The following is a 17,750-nucleotide window of genomic DNA, read 5'->3' as shown; positions in this document are numbered from 1 at the left end:
TGCCCAGAGGGTGGGAAAGGCCACCATCTCTCAATATAATGCTAGGACGAAGGTGCAGCCAGTCCTGAAACAAATAGCATGAAATGCCCCCATTCAAGCCGTAAGCATGTTTCAAATCAAGCCAACCTACTGAGCATGCCCAGTTACTTCGTTCTGGTCACTCCGTTCTGGTCACTCCAGGGTTCTGAAACGTAAACTCCGTTTCTCCGGGTTTTTAGAGTGGCCAACAAGTTGCAGGAAAAACAATTCTGGAGAGGTTCAGTGAAAGAATAGCACCTGCACACACGAAGTGGAAGAACGTGGGAAAATTGCCCAACACACAAACTCAGCAATGCTTCAACATGAATTTTAATTTATTGGGTTAAGGAATTCAGGCCGACTAACAGATACACCAGGGAACCAGCAGATGGCATGCCTGAATAAGGATAACTCCAAATTTGGGAAATTTTATGATCTGGTCTAATTTAATTAATTAAATTTATGAAGCATCTACCATGTAATGAGAGGCAGAGTGAGAATGCAAGAATAAAAAAGAAATCTAATGAGGATTCAAAAATGCAATGTAGAAATAACTACTGTGATAGAACTATAAACTAATACTGGAGAAAAACATTTCAGAAGGGACATCTGGGAAGTGTAAAACAGTTCTTATGGGCAGCAGCTAACCAAATTAAAAAAAGAAGACTTTTCTCATTATTTCACGTTCTCTAAAATACATAAAAATGTACTCTCTTCCAAGGTAAATAAATGTAAACCCTATGTTTATATTGTTTCATTGTTTTGAAATAGGCAGCATTCGTGTATCTCCCATTTAAAAAGAAAATGAAAAGTAAAGCGCATAGAGGTTGCTGCTTTCTTTAGAGTTGACAAAGGATCAAAGTGGCCAAATTGAAATTAGAACTTATGTTGTCTGAATTCCAGCCCAGTGGTTTTAAGTATGGCTGTATGTTTTATGATCAGGTTGTAAGTAAAATGAATAAACAAAGACTCTTGCAGGGGTGGAGGCCTGGGAGAGATAAGTAGATGCAATACTAAATTACCATGTATTACCAGTTAACATGGATGGTTTCAAAATGGGTTCATCTAGAAAAAGACCAGTTTTAACAACTCTCTTGGAGACTGTTGGGTCTCGGTGAAGTTCCTCCTCATTAAAGACTTTCTATTGGTGGTTATAACATTGAATGAAAGAAAGATGGGACTAAAGAGAGCCTGACACTTTATCCCTGCTAGATCTGAATATTTTTATCCCTGAAAATAAGGTCCCTTTCATTGATCCTCTCATCTAGCATCCTCTGGACCTCTCCTTGTTCAGCCCTTCATCAGTGTGACTACTGATCCCCCAATGAACACCACCATTCACATTGTGTTCACGGTGAGCACATTGGCTCAATGTCCTTGAAAATTTAACATTACTTTCATTTAAAATTTTTAAAAATTCCTTTTAAAAATATTTATTTGGCTGCACTGGATCTTAGTTGCAGCACACAAGATCTTTGATCTTTAGCTGAAGTTTGTGGGATCTAGTTCCCAGTTGTTCTTCACTCGCTAAGTCATGTTTGACTCTGAAACCCTGCAGCACGCCAGGCTTCCCTGTCTTTCACTAGTTCCCAGACCAGGGATTAAACCTAGGTCCTCTGCATTGGGAGGGTGGAATGTTAGTTACTGGACTACCAGGGAAGCCCCTCAACATTATTTTTAAAGGAAACATTTCAACCATAAAGAAAAGTTTACAGACTTGCCTAAGAAACACCCTTTTCTCCCTGCAGAGATTTTTTAACATGTTAACATTTTGTTTCCTGTGTGTGATTAACAGTTGAAGCCTCTTTTACATGCTGCCCAGATCTCATTTCCCACCCTGCCTGCCTAGAGGCATCCACTGTCATGAAATTAGTGTGCTGCCTACTTGTTCACTTTTTATGCTTATTATATATACATGTTTGGCCTTATAAACAGTGTGACTGTTTTAAAGAGCTATCATAATTTACATACTTTGTAGTTTGCTTCTTTCACTCAGTGGTCTATTTCTGAGATGTGATCATGTTGATACATTCAATGATAATTTCTACATCATTCCCACCTCCCACTAGGAGCCAAAATATGTTCTATGCCTGACAGTTTTCACAAGACCATGTGTAAATTGCATAAAAATGTGAGAGCAGCACATCTCTAGAGGGTCTGAAGGTACAAGGGATCTAGAAGTACCTGAAGCAGGTCCACACTGATTTTCATAAATGCTCTTAGCTGCTTCACTCACCCTCAGTAGAGGCAGGGTTAGCTCCACAAGACACAATGACTTGGTAAGAATCAGCCTAAGGATCAACCTTACTTTTTTTTTAAAAAAAAAGTATTACTGCATTAGTATTTATCAATGAAATTGAAAATGTCATTTCAGATCCCTTTTATAATGCAATTCCCATAGCTCATCTTCTGATGTTAAACTATATTTATGACTGTCTAAGCTCAGTATTTATTATCATTTAGGGAGCACCTGTAAAAAAGATGGTCACTGGTGGCTCAAACAGTAAAAAATCTGGCTGCAATGCAGGAGATCTGGGTTCCACCCCAGGGTCGGGAAGATCCCCTGGAGAAGGGAATGGCAATCCACTCCAGTATTCTTGCCTGGAGAAGTCCATGGACAGAGGAGCCTGGTGGGCTACAGTCCATTGGATCGCAAAGAGTCGGACACGACTGAGGGACTAACACTTCCACTTTTCTTTGTATAAAATAGCTGCCTATAATTAAAGATGCCACAGAGATGTGTCCCAAGGGTTTGGACAAACCACAGATTATATAGCTGTTTTTGGTCAGTCTCCTAACATGGGGTGGCAAAGATTCAGAAAGAAGATTATATTAAAATACACCATCTTAACCAAGTGTACAGTTGAATAACGTTAAGTACAGTCATACTATGCTACAAGATCAAAGTATTTCTTTAAGTCCTGTATGCTACCATAGAACAAAATGATGCCTGTGAAGTCTAGGCTGAAAAGGGAGGAAAAGGAAGAGAAAGGAAGGTAGGTAAAATGATGGAGGCAAAGGTAACAGCTTTGGCTTGGAATGAGTGAATCCAGACCCAGCTGTTAAAACGCTGCCTGGCTTTGGCTAAGTCTTTTTAACCTTTCTGGACAGTTCTTTTCCACGTCTGAATAATGAGAGGCTAGGTTTAGATGATTTCTAAGGAATCTTTAAGTTCTGAAATAGCTTATGTAGAAAAAAAAATTACTTATGAAGAAAAAGAGAGAAGAAACATTTCCCAAAGAACAGAAGATGGGGAATGCCACCAATAACCTCAAGCCCCACCTGCTCACTAAAGTGGGTGTTGGTAAAGAGGGTATCTGCTCTGCTGCTTCACCCTGGAGCTCTGCAATATGAAAGCTGACTACCTCTATCTGCACCCAGTACCACTCTCAGCAACCGCCTCTTAACCAATTCCAATCCCCGGGTCCCCATGGGGCACGCTGGTTCTCGAAACAGGTTTTGGTGGTCTCGCAATAATAGCGTTCCAGGCTTGAGTGATGAGAGTCGCTGCACTATCTCAGCAGGGAAGGGAGGGAGAGCTTTGCAAAGGGGACTGACGGCATTTAAGAAAAGCTTCCAGAGCTTGGAACGATTCCGCCGCAGCAGGACAGGGCCAGGCATCAGCCTCGGGGCGAGGTAAAGAACAACGAAACCTGCAGAGGGGTATCCAAAAGCTGGGCTCAAAATTGGAGCACTCGGTCGAGCGTGCGCAGCGCGCCTGCGCCGTACGTGCGTGCGCATGCTCCTCGCCCCCCGCGCCGGGCTGCGCGCCCCGGCGATCACCAAAGATCGCTGTACCGCCGAGGCGCACGCCGGCGGTCCTCGCTGGCTCCGTTTACCTCATGGACCTGAGGCCGCCCCCGGCCGGCGCCTCAGCCCCCTGGGACCCCGGCCCCGCGGTGTGAGGTGAGCCCCGGGTCGTGCAGGCCCCTTCCCGTCAGGCTCAGCGAGAAAAGAGCTCGGGAGTGGGGACTGAGGATATGCCGCCGCGGCTGCCCGCTCCTCGGTCTAACCCTGTGCCAAAGAGCCACCAGCAGCCGCGGCACCTCCTCCTCAGGGATCGTTATTCTCGTCGCCGCCAAAACAAAAGCCTTGGGCGCCGCGCTGTGGAGGGGTGTCTCGGGGCTTTCTCGGGGTGGGCTGCGGGCCGGCGGGGGAGCCCGAGTTTGGGGCTGGGCGCTGAGGCGGACCGATGCGCGCGGACTGGATTAACCCTCTCGGTCCCGAGCCCGCGCCTGCGCTCCGCGCTAGGCGCAGCCCTGGGGCTCGGTCGGCGCCGCGGGGGCGTGTGGCGCTCCCGGGCCGCTGGGGGCTGTGGGTGGAGCACGCGACCGCTGGCAGGGAGGACAATGCACCGAGGGCTGGGTGCGGAGGCGCGGGGGGCGTCGGGGCTTCTGGACTGCTTCCCGTTTCTACTCCTGAAAATTGTCCCCTCTCCTCCCTCCCATCAGCTTTGCAAAGTCTGCATATTCCTCCTCGAGGCTTCCCCCTCTGCCCCCTTGGATGCTCCGTGTGTTTGCCCTGGGGTAACGTGGGGAGGTTCATCCATACCCTCTGAAATAAGGTGCTGTTAAACATTTCAAGACATTTTTAACATCTTCCTAGAGGCCTTTTTCAGAATTAGATGCCTTACTCAATAAGAGAAAAAGGGGTGTTTTTTTCTTTCTTTCTTAAAAGAACAAAAGCAAATGCCACTAATTTAGGCAGAGGAGTCAACTCGAAGTTGGAAAATATCTAGGAAGGACAAAAGGTCTGGCTTTTGGCCCAGAATAAATGAAATTTTAAATTTTGGTTCCCTTCCGAGTGTAGGCAGACAGAGCAGCAGAGCAGACCAGCAGCTATAGAAATAAATGACTGCTCTATACGGTTGGTCAAACAAGATCTTATTTTATAGAAGTAGTTTGGAGAGACCTGTAATGTTTATGTACGGGAATTGGGTTACTTGGTAAAGCCAATACCGCAGGAGCAAGGAAACAAAGACTTGACAAGGGGGATGTTACCTCCCTCTTGAGCCGCCTTTTAGCTTTTAGTGGTGTGCTGAAAAGGGATAGATAAATCCGTAGTTGGACTACAGCCTACCAGGCTCCTCCATCCATGGGATTTTCCAGGCAAGAATACTGGAGTGGGGTGCCATTGCCTTCTCCAAGTTCTGTTTTTAAGAACCATTTACTCCTCAAGATGCTTTCCATCCGTCCCTTTTTTTTCCCCCCCATCCGTATTTTTAAGCAAATCAGTATCTTCTTTTTCCTCCATAAGAAGAAGGAAAAAAAAAAAAAAAAAGTGTTTGTTTGAAGTACCAAACCACAACATAGAGGTAATAAGATAGGAAAGTGATGTAAAAGCTTAAGTGGGCAAGCTTGCAAGGATAGAACTGAGAATAAAAGATAATTGAGATACAATTCTTCTTACAGTGTTGCCTTTTATTTAGTGAAATAACAGGTTCCTCCTCTACCCACCTCCCCCCAAATGCTTTGAAACTTTCAGGAAAATAAGGTAATTAGTTGTCAGGAAGCATTTAACTGGAGGCTTCCTGTGTACTGTTTTGGATCTGTCAGGAATTCGAGGAGAGGCAAGCCTCTCCTGGGGGCTGAGGAATCCAGGCATTTCCTTCATTAGTTTCTCTATACGGCTATAAGTACCCTCTTCCTTCTTGTGAACCATATGGTAAAAGTGATTGTTTACAACTCTCTCTCTCTTTAATATGAATCACCTATGTTTTGTAAGTCTGGAATTTTAATCTTTATCTTTGCTGAGAATAACTACCTTGTAAGACAATATGTATGCCAGCACCATGTTAATTAAAACACCTTTGCTCCATCAGAGCTCTGGTCCCCGTGTCTTTCTCTCTCTCAGGCTGTTTCTTTGGATCACAGAAGCCCTCTGAGTTCACCTTCCTGCCCGGGCTTTTAAGACCCTCTCGAGAAGGCACTGTGCACCTTCACCCCATTGAGAGGGCTCCTGAGGCCTCCGTGAACATAGTGAGCCCCATGCCAGGGGCTTTATTGGCTTTCTGTGTAAACCAAGGACTGTCAGCCTCTTTCTCTCCTTTACTTTCTTATTGTCGACTCCAGACCACCACGTTCTGGTCCATTAAAGGACCTCAACAATTAGTAAAACCTGTCGTCTTACCTTCTCTTAACTCCTCCTCCGTTTTTTTTTTTTTTTTTTTTTCCTCATCCACTAATATTCCCTGGCTCTACATCTCTCCTAAATCTACCAGTGCCCTATTAATAGAGGAAGAAAGGACTATAGGTTCTTTCATCCCTTTTTTCATCTTAGGTACTGTATTCCTCTGAGCTTTATTTTGTGCTTGAACATTTAGGTGGATTTTTCTAGAGAGATCCCCAGCCATGATTGAGATATTTGAAGTAGGGAGGCTTGAGGGGAAGGTAAATAGTAAAGTGCATGTTCTTTTTTTGTATAGCACAGTGTTGTGAGCACGTCATCATTGGGCAAAGAGGGGGGTTTTAAAATCACTGTAAGTCCTCTGTTGCCCACTTGACAGGCAAAAAATCTCTCTCCCCAACTTAAATTTCGTATGTGTTAGTAAAACTACGAGATTTCATACTGAAAATTTATTCTGAGCATGTTGGTTTGTTGATGTTAGACTGCTGTTGACTTTATTTTTTTCAGGAGACATGTGATAGGAAACAGTTCTTACTGCATCTTTACGTTCTTCCACAGTGAAGAGCAGTGTTAGCCTCAAGTTTTTTTTTATTTTTTAACTTTACAGTATTGTATTGGTTTTCCATCCCTCTGGGTCGTCCCAGTGCATCAGCCCCAAGCATCCAGTATCGTGCATCGAACCTGGACTGGTGACTCGTTTCATATTTGATATTATACATGTTTCAATGCCATTCTCCCAAATCGTCCCACCCTCTCCCTCTCCCACAGAGTCCAAAAGACTGTTCTATGTCTCTTTTGCTGTCTCGTATACAGGGTTATTGTTACCATCTTTCTAAATTCCATATATATGCGTTAGTATACTATATTGGTGTTTTTCTTTCTGGCTTACTTCACTCTGTATAATAGGCTCCAGTTTCATCCACCTCATTAGAACTGATTCAAATGTATTCTTTTTAATGGCTGAGTAATACTCCATTGTGTATATGTACCAAAGCTTTCTTATCCATTTACCTGCTGATGGACATGTAGGTTGCTTCCATGTCCTGACTATTATAAACCCCTAAATCTCTGAATTAGAGACGTTTAAAGCTGCAGCTGCCCAAAAAAAGCAGTAGTGCAAATGAAAAGCAAGACTTTGAAATATGTATGAGAGGAATTGTTCAGTATAGATTTGGGAGAAGAAGGGTCACAGTATCTTGATGAAAGAAGTGAAGGTTTTTAGTAGTGGCATTTCCAGAAGGTTAGGAATGAATGTTTGAAGAGTAACAACTCCTCTTTGACTAGAAATTAGTTTTAACTGACTGTTGCATCAGAAATGATGAATCTATCTTTGAGTTACAATCTGTTATGCTGAGAACTAGCAACAGTTTTGGGGGATCCAAGGAATGCGCTGTGAATAAAGTTTAAGAAAAAACAACTAGGCTGCTGCTGCTGCTGCTAAGTCACTTCAGTCGTGTCCGACTCTGTGCGACCCCATGGACTACAGCCTACCAGGCTCCTCCACCCATGGGATTTTCCAGGCAAGAGTACTGGAGTGGGTTGCCATTGCCTTCTCCGATGAATTAAATATGGAGCTATATACACTTTAGCAACCAGAAAACAGTATCCTGAGAATGAATTTATTTTTTAAATAAGATATTGAAAACAAAAGGCCAAAACCCACATGAGTTTTAGGAAAAGGAATCTAGCACTTTGAGCAGTGATATGCTCTCAGTGTGTACTTTGCTGTCTAACAAGATGATAATTTCCTTGAGAGAAGAAGCTTCAGAGGTAGTGATTGCTAATTCTTATAATGCAGTCTTCGAAAACTCTGAAAGAAGACAAAAGAATATCCTCCTGTTCCCATTGTAGCCAGTGTGTTTGAGGCAACCTTTAATTTCTGACTTGGAAATGCAAAATGTTACGTACATGTATAGTGTGTCCAGATAAGTAAATCTAAGCTGAGAAAGATGAAAGGAATCACTTTCTGTACAGAAAGTGTGAATTGGAATAGAGTTGCTAACATCTTTTGTTGCAGGGCTTTGCTGACAAGCCCCCAGGGCCCACTTTTGTCATTGTCTCTTCTGGGATTCTGCCTGCTTTCTTCCCTCTTCACAGTTGCCGTCTCTTGCTTTTCCCACCTGAGTTCTTTGGGTCTGGCTTTTTAGCCAGCCTCTGAAGACAGTCCTCCAAGATTGCATCCCCTTTAGTGCTGTTCTTCAGGACAAATACTCAACTTATTTTAGGGGCTTTTACTTTTTAACATCAAAAGAGAACTGGTAAATTGGGGAATATCAGATTCCTGATGTTACACATTGATAAAAATTAAACAGAACTGGACATGGAACAACAGACTGGTTCCAAATAGGAAAAGGAGTACGTCATGGCTGTATATTGTCACCCTGCTTATTTAACTTACATGCAGAGTACATCATGAGAAACGCTGGGCTGGAAGAAGCACAAGCTGAAATCAAGATTGCAGGGACAATTATCAATAACCTCAGATATGCAGATGACACCACCCTTATGGCAGAAAGTGAAGAGGAACTCAAAAGCCTCTTGATGAAAGTGAAAGTGGAGAGTGAAAAAGTTGGCTTAAAGCTCAACATGCAGAAAACTAAGATCATGGCATCTGGTCCCATCACTTCATGGGAAATAGATGGGGAAACAGTGGAAACAGTGTCAGACTTTAATTTTCTGGGCTCCAAAATCACTGCAGATGGTGACTGCAGCCATGAAATTAAAAGACGCTTACTCCTTGGAAGGAAAGTTATGACCAATCTAGATAGCATATTCAAAAGCAGAGACATTACTTTGCCAATGAAGGTCCGTTTATTCAAGGCTATGGGTTTTTCCAGTGGTCATGTTTGGATGTGAGAGTTAGACTGTGAAGAAAGCTGAGCGCCGAAGAGTTGATGCTTTTGAACTGTAGTGTTGGAGAAGACTCTTGAGAGTCCCTTGGACTGCAAGGAGATCCAACCAGTCCATCCTAAAGGAGATCAGTCTTGGGTGTTCATTGGAAGGACTGATGCTGAAGCTGTAACTCCAATACTTTGGCTACCTCATGCGAAGAATTGACTAACTGGAAAAGACCCTGATTCTGGGAGGGATTGGGGGTAGGAGGAGGAGGGGACGACAGAGGATGAGATGGTTGGATGGCATCACCGACTCAATGGATATGAGTTTGGGTAAACTCTGGGAGTTGGTGATAGACAGGGAGGCCTGGCGTGCTGCGATTTATGGGGTTGCAAGAGTCGGACATGACAGAGTGACTGAACTGAACTTTTTATCATCAAAAGAGAACTGGTAAATTGGGGAATATCAGATTCCTGATGTTACATATTGATAAAAATTAAAGTGTAGGGTTAAATGTATCCAGTCCTTTTTGTTTTCTGATGAAATAGTCATCAGGTCACTTAATCGGAAATTAGTTTTCCACATATCTTATATTGCTCTGTAAAGAAGTGAATGTCTCTTTTCTTAGGGTTAGGGCATGAAAAACTGTTGCCAAATCCCTTAATTTTTACTGGTCCTTGGCACCTGAGACTGTTCCCTTCAGTTACTCCAGCAATTCCCTTTATTCAGCTGAGATTCTGCAGATTCCTATAGTAAAAGATACAGTGTCAAAAAGAAAAAAATCTTTTAACCTTCATGTGATCGGTTGCTGTATTTTGTCAGTATTTCCTGGTTTCCTCAATCTTCTGTGTCCTGCTGTCTGAAACTTGCAGCTTCTTCAAGGATGGTTCTCGTAGGAAAAAGGAATGTTGCTATCCGTACTCAAGTGATCCTGATTAGAAGCATTTATTTCATTATGTCATTGAAAAGCAATTTAGAATATATATCAAAAGTTTTTTTTTTTTTTAACTGTGCATAATATTTGGTTCAGCTGAGAGGTGATCTGATTTTTTTCAGTATTGAAAATCAATTTTTGACCCATTCTAAGTTTATCATAATTTTTTTTTTGCTTTTCTTGTTACCTGTAGTAGGGTATTTTTGTGTCCCTTGGCTTGTTATTTAATCAACAGCCAGGAAATCATTGATTCAAATAGTAATATCGTCAGCACACGTTTATAGATTCAGCACACTTAATTTTCCCACACACAAATAACATGCGACAGATTTTAAAATAACATTTCAGCATTTATAATACTTTACTACTCTTTTGTTTTGTTTTTGATTTTTGGCCACACTGTGCAGCTTGTGGGACCTTAATTCCCTGACCAGCGATCAAACTCAAGCTCCCTGACAAAAAGTGTGGAGTCCTAATCACTGGATTGCCAGGGAAGTTCCTATAATATTGTGTTTTTAGACAATTCAGGTAGTTTTATTCTGTTCCATGTATGTATATTTTTGACAGAAGTGGGAGACTATATGCTGTTTTGTAAACCATTTAAAATTTTATTTTTCACTTATTGTATTGTTACTGTCTTTTCAAGTCAGTATATACAGATCCTGCTCATCATTTTTAGTGAGTGTATTATGTGTTGGTTGTACCTTAGTTTAACCAATTCCTTATTGGCAGACTTTCAGATTGTCTCTGGGTTTTTGTACTAACATTTCAGTTATACATCATGTGTACTTGTGTTTACTTTCTTAGAATAAATTGTAGAATAGGTCTGCTGAATCAAATTATATACATTTTAAGGGCTTTTGATGTTCATAGCTATTTTTTTGAAATACCAACTAGTTTGCTTTTCCTCCAGTAGTATTTGAAAATGGAGAATTTCCTGGTGGTCTAGTGGTTAGACACTTCACTGCCCTGGCCTGGGTTCAGTCCTTGTTTGGGGAACTAAAATTCTGCAAGCCATGTGGGACAGCCAAAAAAAAAAAAAAAGTATTCCCAAGTGTTGGAATGTTGAATATATTCTTTTTTCTGCACCCTCTCCTATACTGTGTTCTGTTATTCTTACTTTGCTCATCTGATTGGCAAAAATGTTATATATCATGTTTGTATGCTTTTAATTAGTAAAGTTGAATATCTTTTCATATGTTTGTTGGCCATTTGTATTTCTTTTGTAAATTTATGTCTTTTTTCCATTTTTCTATTAAGGTAGTATTCTTTATCTGCTTTTTAAAAAATTCATTTATATATTACTTTCACTAAGCACATAATTATGTGCAAATATCCTGTACTGTTTTAAGTTATTCTATTTTAGGGTAGCATTTCTCAAAATATGACTTACAGATCAGTACCGAGATAATTGTTAGAATGCATGTATATCATTCATTTTCCAGAGGTTTGGATTTCTTAGACCTATGGGGTTTCTATGAATCTGCTGCACATTAAAATTAGGGAACCTCTGATTTGGAAGAAATGTGAATTCCTTAATATTTTTACTGTTCCTATTTGTCTTGTCTCATGGCATTCTACTGTTTTTTCTTATTTATCTTAATAATCATAAGCTACAGTCTTAATGTTATTAAAGTTTTATGCTACCCCAACCTAACAATAATTTTACAAAAATGTTTTGATAGATGGAAATTGGGATGTTAAAGTATATAAAGGAAAGCACTTTTGTAAGTCTGTGAGAAGCATTGTTTGTAAATGAAGCAAAAAGAATAACTGAGAGAAAAATAAAATAGAGTAGACAGAAGTATAAGGGGGTTTCTCATCTAGTTTAAAAAACTCCATATTACTTTGTTTCTTCCTCAAGTTTTGTATGGTCATTTTCTTTGAACCATAAATTTGGAACCCATACTGCTTGAAAAATAGTCTAAATGAAAATTTTGAAATTTTCATTGTTATACACATATTCAGTAGGGAGCAATGTTCCCTTTAATTTTTTTTAAGTTGCAAGCAGATGAACATGCTGCATAAGGAGCAAACTACAAAAATGGAACTTCTATGGATGTTTGATACTGTAGCCAAATAAAGCGTTCAGGGCTTATTTGACACATTTAATGATATGCATAATTGTTACCATGCTGCATGATAATTAAGCTTAAATATACATGACTTTGTTTAATATCTCTTTTCCATAGCCAGACATCACATTTCTGGGCCCAGCTTGAAGGAGGAAAAAATATGGCAGGCCAAGAAGCTTTAACAAATATTTCTGATTTAGAGATTTCCGTATTAGAGAGATGAAGCGTTTGGGGCAGAGGTTGCTTGTAACTTTGGTGTTTCTAATTCCTAAGGTTGTAGACTTTCCTTTTCCCTTCTTCTACTCAAGACCATATGCTTGGGGGAGAAATTGGGAAGATTGAGCCATGCTTTACTTTCTCCAAATAGTTTTTTCTGCTCAGTAATTAAAGCTTGGGATGCAGAGGTCCCTGTCATTGGTAGTGCGCAAAGGACAGTTTCTTTCTCTGCTTTAGCCAGGCCGGTTCAAGTTCTCAAGGTCTAAGCTGTCACAGGCCCTAATATCTATTTGAGTTGTCCTGTTAACCTGGGTCTCTGAGAATTTCTGACCTGACTTTCTCATGTTTTCCCAGCCGAGGTTGTGTACTTCAAACAGAAATATTTGACATCCGTGAAAGAAAAACAAAAGCAGACTTAGCATCATTACAAAACCAAATGGAAGTATGATAGTTTTAGAATATGTTTTTTTCCTACCAATCCTGCCTTCCACTCTGCCTACCCTTCCAGCCCCAAGAAAGATGCATATTTTTGTCCCTAGAAAAAAAGTGAATGTGAAGGTTGCATCCAACTCTCTGCGACCTCATGGACTGTAGCCTGCCAGGCTCCTTTGTCCATACAATTCTCCAGGCAAGAATACTGGAGTGGGTTGCCATTTCCTCCTCCAGGGAATCTTCCCAACCCAAGGATTGAACCCATGTCTCTAGCATTGCAGGCGGATTCTTTACTGTCCGAGCCACCAGGGAAGCCCCCAGGAAAGGCAGTGTCAAATCAGACTCTGAAACTTGGTAGAAACTCTTAACTGGAAATCATTCATATCCCACGCTGTAACTTTCTAGGGTTGACTCCTCTCTGCAGCCTGACTGTGTGTAATGAAGCATTTGTTGGTCAAACGTTTTCTCTATCTATGTACTAAATTTTTGTACTATCTAAAAGGATGAAGCATTGTTGGGAAAATGTCCTGATACTACTTTTAGAATCTTCTGTTTGCCAGTTCAGTATTGGTTGATAGAAGTAAATCTTTGTGTATGTTGTAATTCAGTAATAAAACTACCTAAAGTTTGATGTTGCTTTACCTTTTATAGAGTAAATTATTTTATAATTCACTCATATACCATCTTTGGTAGGGAGGTGGAATTTTTAGAAAGGAAAATTCTGAGCTCAGAGAAGTTAAGTGATTCACATAGTTGGGAAGAGGCTTGAATCCTTATCTTTTGATTTCTTTATAGTTTACACCTTTCACAGATACCATCTGCTGAATCATGGAATGATTAAAATGTATATCATAAAATTTAAATAACTTGTTATTAAGTGTGGCAGATATTTAAATAAAATTTAGGACAACAGCATGCAAGTTTCTCAAAATGGATGAATTATATCTTGTGACAAATGAAAAACTACCATTATAGATGGGAAATTAAACTATATGTTATATAAACAACTGAGGGAGGAAATAGTACCTTTAAATGCTATTTATGGATTCTCTGGTGTATCTATAGCAAGAATGATAAGGTAGAAAAACTATAGTATTTTTTTATGAAATACCCGTGTATTTTATTTGTAAGGCAGTATTGTATCTCTCATTAAAGTTTGTGTTGTTGTTGTTACCCACACACCCGGCATTTGGAATTTTAGTTATCCACCAGGGAGTGCACTGGAGCTCCAGCAGAGGATGTGTGCAGTTTTAATCACTGGACTACCAGAAAGTCCCAAAGGCAGTATTTTAAAATTTCTCTTTCTAGTAGCTGATTGTTAGTGTGTAGAAACGCAACTGATTTTTGTATACTGATTTTGTATCCTGCAACTTTACTGAGCTAATCAAAGTTTTAATATCAAGCCTGTAATATTTTAAGAGGAAATTGCTAATTTCTCCCATTTTTTAAAAAAATTATTTTTCAGGTATTTCAGTCAAAGGAAGAAATAGCTCTTCTCCTAAGATGGAATCTGTTGTTTGGGAATGTGGTTGATCAACTTGACACATTGGCCAAATGGTGCCCGATGTAATAAAATGAAAAGAAGAGGCAAGATGATGTCATTTGGCCATATTGTGAAACCAAAAACAAATGCCTTTTGTGAGAGCAAGGTAACAAACCTCTGACAGTGCAAAGAGTAATTCTGTTTGAAGAACTTAACGGTAAGATAGAAGAAGTACTTTCAAGCTGAGACCTGCAGGTGTACAAAGATCTAAAATACATATTGAGTAGGCCTGATCATCTGAATCCCATTTAATCGAGAAAGCATGGCTATGAGTTGGATCATCTTCTATCTGTGGCCCTTGACTATGTTTGTGGGCCATATAGGTGGGCACAGTTTGTTTTCTTTGAGCCTATTACCTTGAGGATGTGCCAGGATTTGCCTTATAACACTGCCTTCATGCCCAATCTTCTGAATCATTACGACCAACAGATGGCAGTTTTAGCATTGGAGGTAAGACTTCATCTATTATTTGTCATGTTGTAGAAAATTATTCTTGTATTGCCCTTTTAATCAGTCTAATGAATGTGTTTGATAAACAACAGGAAAAACTAATATGTAATTTTTAACTGCATCTTGTACATTAAAAAGTTTTTAGTATTTAGTATTTATGTATTTAGGTTCAGACTCTGATATGATTGAAGATCTCATGTTTGGGGAATGTTACTCATCTTAGTTTTCAGATACTATTCTTTTATGAAGAACTTTGAAACATTGGAACTGAGGAAGTAATAGCCTTTCAGAAGTTTAAATTGTCCAAGTTATGGTTACATCCTTTCTGTTATTTGATAATAAGACTTTAAAGAGCAGACTATAATAATAATATTCATAATTCACTTAGTAAATATTGAAGGTAATGTGATTTTGAAAATGGGTTCTTTGGTTCAGCCTTTAGGCTGGTGGGTTTACAGTATTTACATTGTCTTAAATACTTAAGATGGTATCCTGGTCTTACTATCTTTACATCAGTTTAAGAACAGTAACTCCCAAGCAGTGATAAAGGTTTTGTTGTGTGAATTATCTGTTCTTGACCTCTCAGGACTTCATGAAAATCTGTTGCCTTACTTGAATTTTTCTAATGATAATTCTTTAGGCACTTTTTAATTATTTTACTTTAGAAGCTATGACAAATTAATGGATATAGTTAATAATAGGTTTAAATAATTTTGTATGTGTTTCAATAATGGTTTTAGAATTGTAGACAAAGATATGTTTACCAGATCAGAATTAGGGGGCAATAAACTGTGACAATAAGAGGTAAAAGCTTTGGAATTGTATAAACTGCAGCAGCAGCTACCACTTTCTATCTGTATTACTTTGGGCAAGTTACTTGAGCTTTCTTACCATTGTCACTTTGTTTGTAAAATAGAGTTAACACTTTGGAAGATATAAAATGAAGGGTTTATAAAGTACTTGGCATAGTACTTTTGGAGTAAGTTCTCTTAAAGTGATAGATTTTACCATTTTCTCATATTCTAAAATTAATGTAGCTACATAGTACATAGAATTTAAAGTTTTTTTTTTTTTTTTTTTTTGATTTTAGTCTTTAATCCTTTGTTACAGTGCTTTCAGCAAATTGAATACTACTTGTTTTGGAATCTTTATTTTATAGTAAAATTCAAAGGTTTAGTATTTCCAAGTAAACTAACGTAAATCTGGGAAATTTTGTAGAAAGATGATTATTCATAGATTTTGAAACATAGAGGGCAACTTGTATAGTCCAAATACTTGAAAATATTGTAGAGGTTGAATAAAATATTTCTGCTCTTCCACTGACTACACAAAGTCTAACTGGTAAGGAGAGATTTGGTATAGACTGTTAGATTGGGTATATGAAAATGGGTATTGATTTAATATAGGAATTTGGTTCCTGGCATGGTAGTCCCTGCTGCTGCTGCTGCTAAGTCACTTCAATCATGTCTGACTCTGTGCGACCCCATAGACGGCAGCCCACCAGGCTCCCCCGTCCCTGGGATTCTCCAGGCAAGAACACTGGAGTGGGTTGCCATTTCCTTCTCCATGGTAGTCCCTGTTGGGTATTAAAACTACCCAGTTCTCTCACCAAAAAAATGAAGGAGAAATATCTTTGGTTCTGGTATCATTTTAAGTCAGTATAACTCCTTTGGAAAGCAAATAGAGTTGTAAGAAATAAGTCATAAAGATTTATATACTGATTTGGGATTAACTTTTGCCTCTTTCACATAGTAGCTTTCAGACTTTGAAATTAAGTCACCTAACATCTCTGTGATCTGGAGAAGGCAATGGCACCCCACTCCAGTACTCTTGCCTGGAAAATCCCATGGACAGAGGAGCCCGGTAGGCTACAGTCCATGGGGTCGCAAAGAGTTGGACACGACTGAGTCAATTCAGTTCACTTCAACATCTTTGTGAAAATATTTGTGAAAAGGCACTAATAACAAAAATACTTTGAATGGCTTTTAGGATTAAATGAGAGATTTAAGTAGCTAGCACAATGCACGATGCAGAATAGGTGATCCACAAGTGTTAACTCTATTCCAAATTTCATTTCTAAGTGACCCTAGAGAGAAAGTACTAGAAAGACGATGTATTTGTTTCATATGAATTTGCATCTCTCATTGTGGGCTCCTGGGGCTTTCATAATGGTGGTGTGGTGAGCTGTCTCTGTCCTCTCTTCAAACATGCCCATATAGGCTAGACATTTTGTTGGCAGTGAGACTGCATTTTTTTGAATTTCACTCATTCTAGGGAGAGCACCTAGATGAGTAAGAGAAAGCTCTGGTGATGTGAAGTCATGTCAGGGATAGTTGGCTTGGTCATCATATCAGGACACTGATGCCACTGACAGAGTCTCCTGACAGTCTCAGAGTGTAAAGTGTCTGTAATAGCAAAGGATATGGAAATTCAGCAATCAACACAACACACTTGCAAATAGAAGTAAGGATTCTTAGATCCTTACAAGGACTTGTCTGCTGATGACACCCTCCTGTCTCTGATCCAGGAACTTTGGATCAGCTTGCCAGCTTTTAGTGGGAGCAAACAATTGGAGCAGGTAACCCCACCACATTCTTGAGTGTTCTTTGTGGGACTGGATGAGTTGAAAGACATTTCCTAGGTAAAGCATCTTTCAGCAGACCCAGGCTTCAAGCCTGCCTCAGGTTCATTCCTGTACTGATGTTTGGTGAAATCAAAATGAATGCTTCGAATGAAATAATATATGGTATTGAGCTAAGGATGCCAGGAGAGAAATTGCAGAATTTGGGTTACTTCAAATTTGCTTATTATTGTTCACAATCAACAAGTTGGGTGTTCTTTCATTGTGTATAGAGAATTGTTCCTCAATACTTCGATTGAAATTGGAACATGTTCAAATAAATGGGGTGAATGTCCATTTATTAAATTGGAGAAAAGATCCTTGTTAGTATGTTAGTATGTTTATTTCTCTTACTTTACAAAACGTGCATTTATACACAAACACACACATTAAATTTTTCTTACATTCTTAATTTGATGTCTGTCTTTTCCCCGAGTATTGTGGCTTTTGATGGAAACAAGATTGCTCATTCCTGAGTTTCCCACACCATTTTGAACTGTC

At 39.6% G+C, this 17,750-nt stretch overlaps 1 long non-coding RNA gene across 1 annotated transcript in view; it reads left to right on the top strand.

Moving 5' to 3' along the window:
* The first annotated feature begins 3,668 nt into the window (after positions 1–3,668).
* Positions 3,669–17,750, top strand: part of LOC147371237 (uncharacterized) — a 34,819-nt gene continuing 20,737 nt past the window's right edge. Inside the window, exon 1 of the long non-coding RNA XR_015163374.1 lies at positions 3,669–3,924. This is a non-coding gene — a long non-coding RNA (uncharacterized LOC147371237). The remainder of the gene's footprint in view (positions 3,925–17,750) is intronic.

The sequence above is a fragment of the Bos grunniens genome, chromosome 5 (genome assembly GCF_055505025.1).
Source record: "Bos grunniens cultivar Pamir isolate PY7600 chromosome 5, Bosgru_T2T1.0, whole genome shotgun sequence".
NCBI classification, from domain to species: domain Eukaryota; kingdom Metazoa; phylum Chordata; class Mammalia; order Artiodactyla; family Bovidae; genus Bos; species Bos grunniens.
Note: the sequence above shows the minus strand (reverse complement) of the source record. Positions and strands in the feature narration are given on the sequence as shown.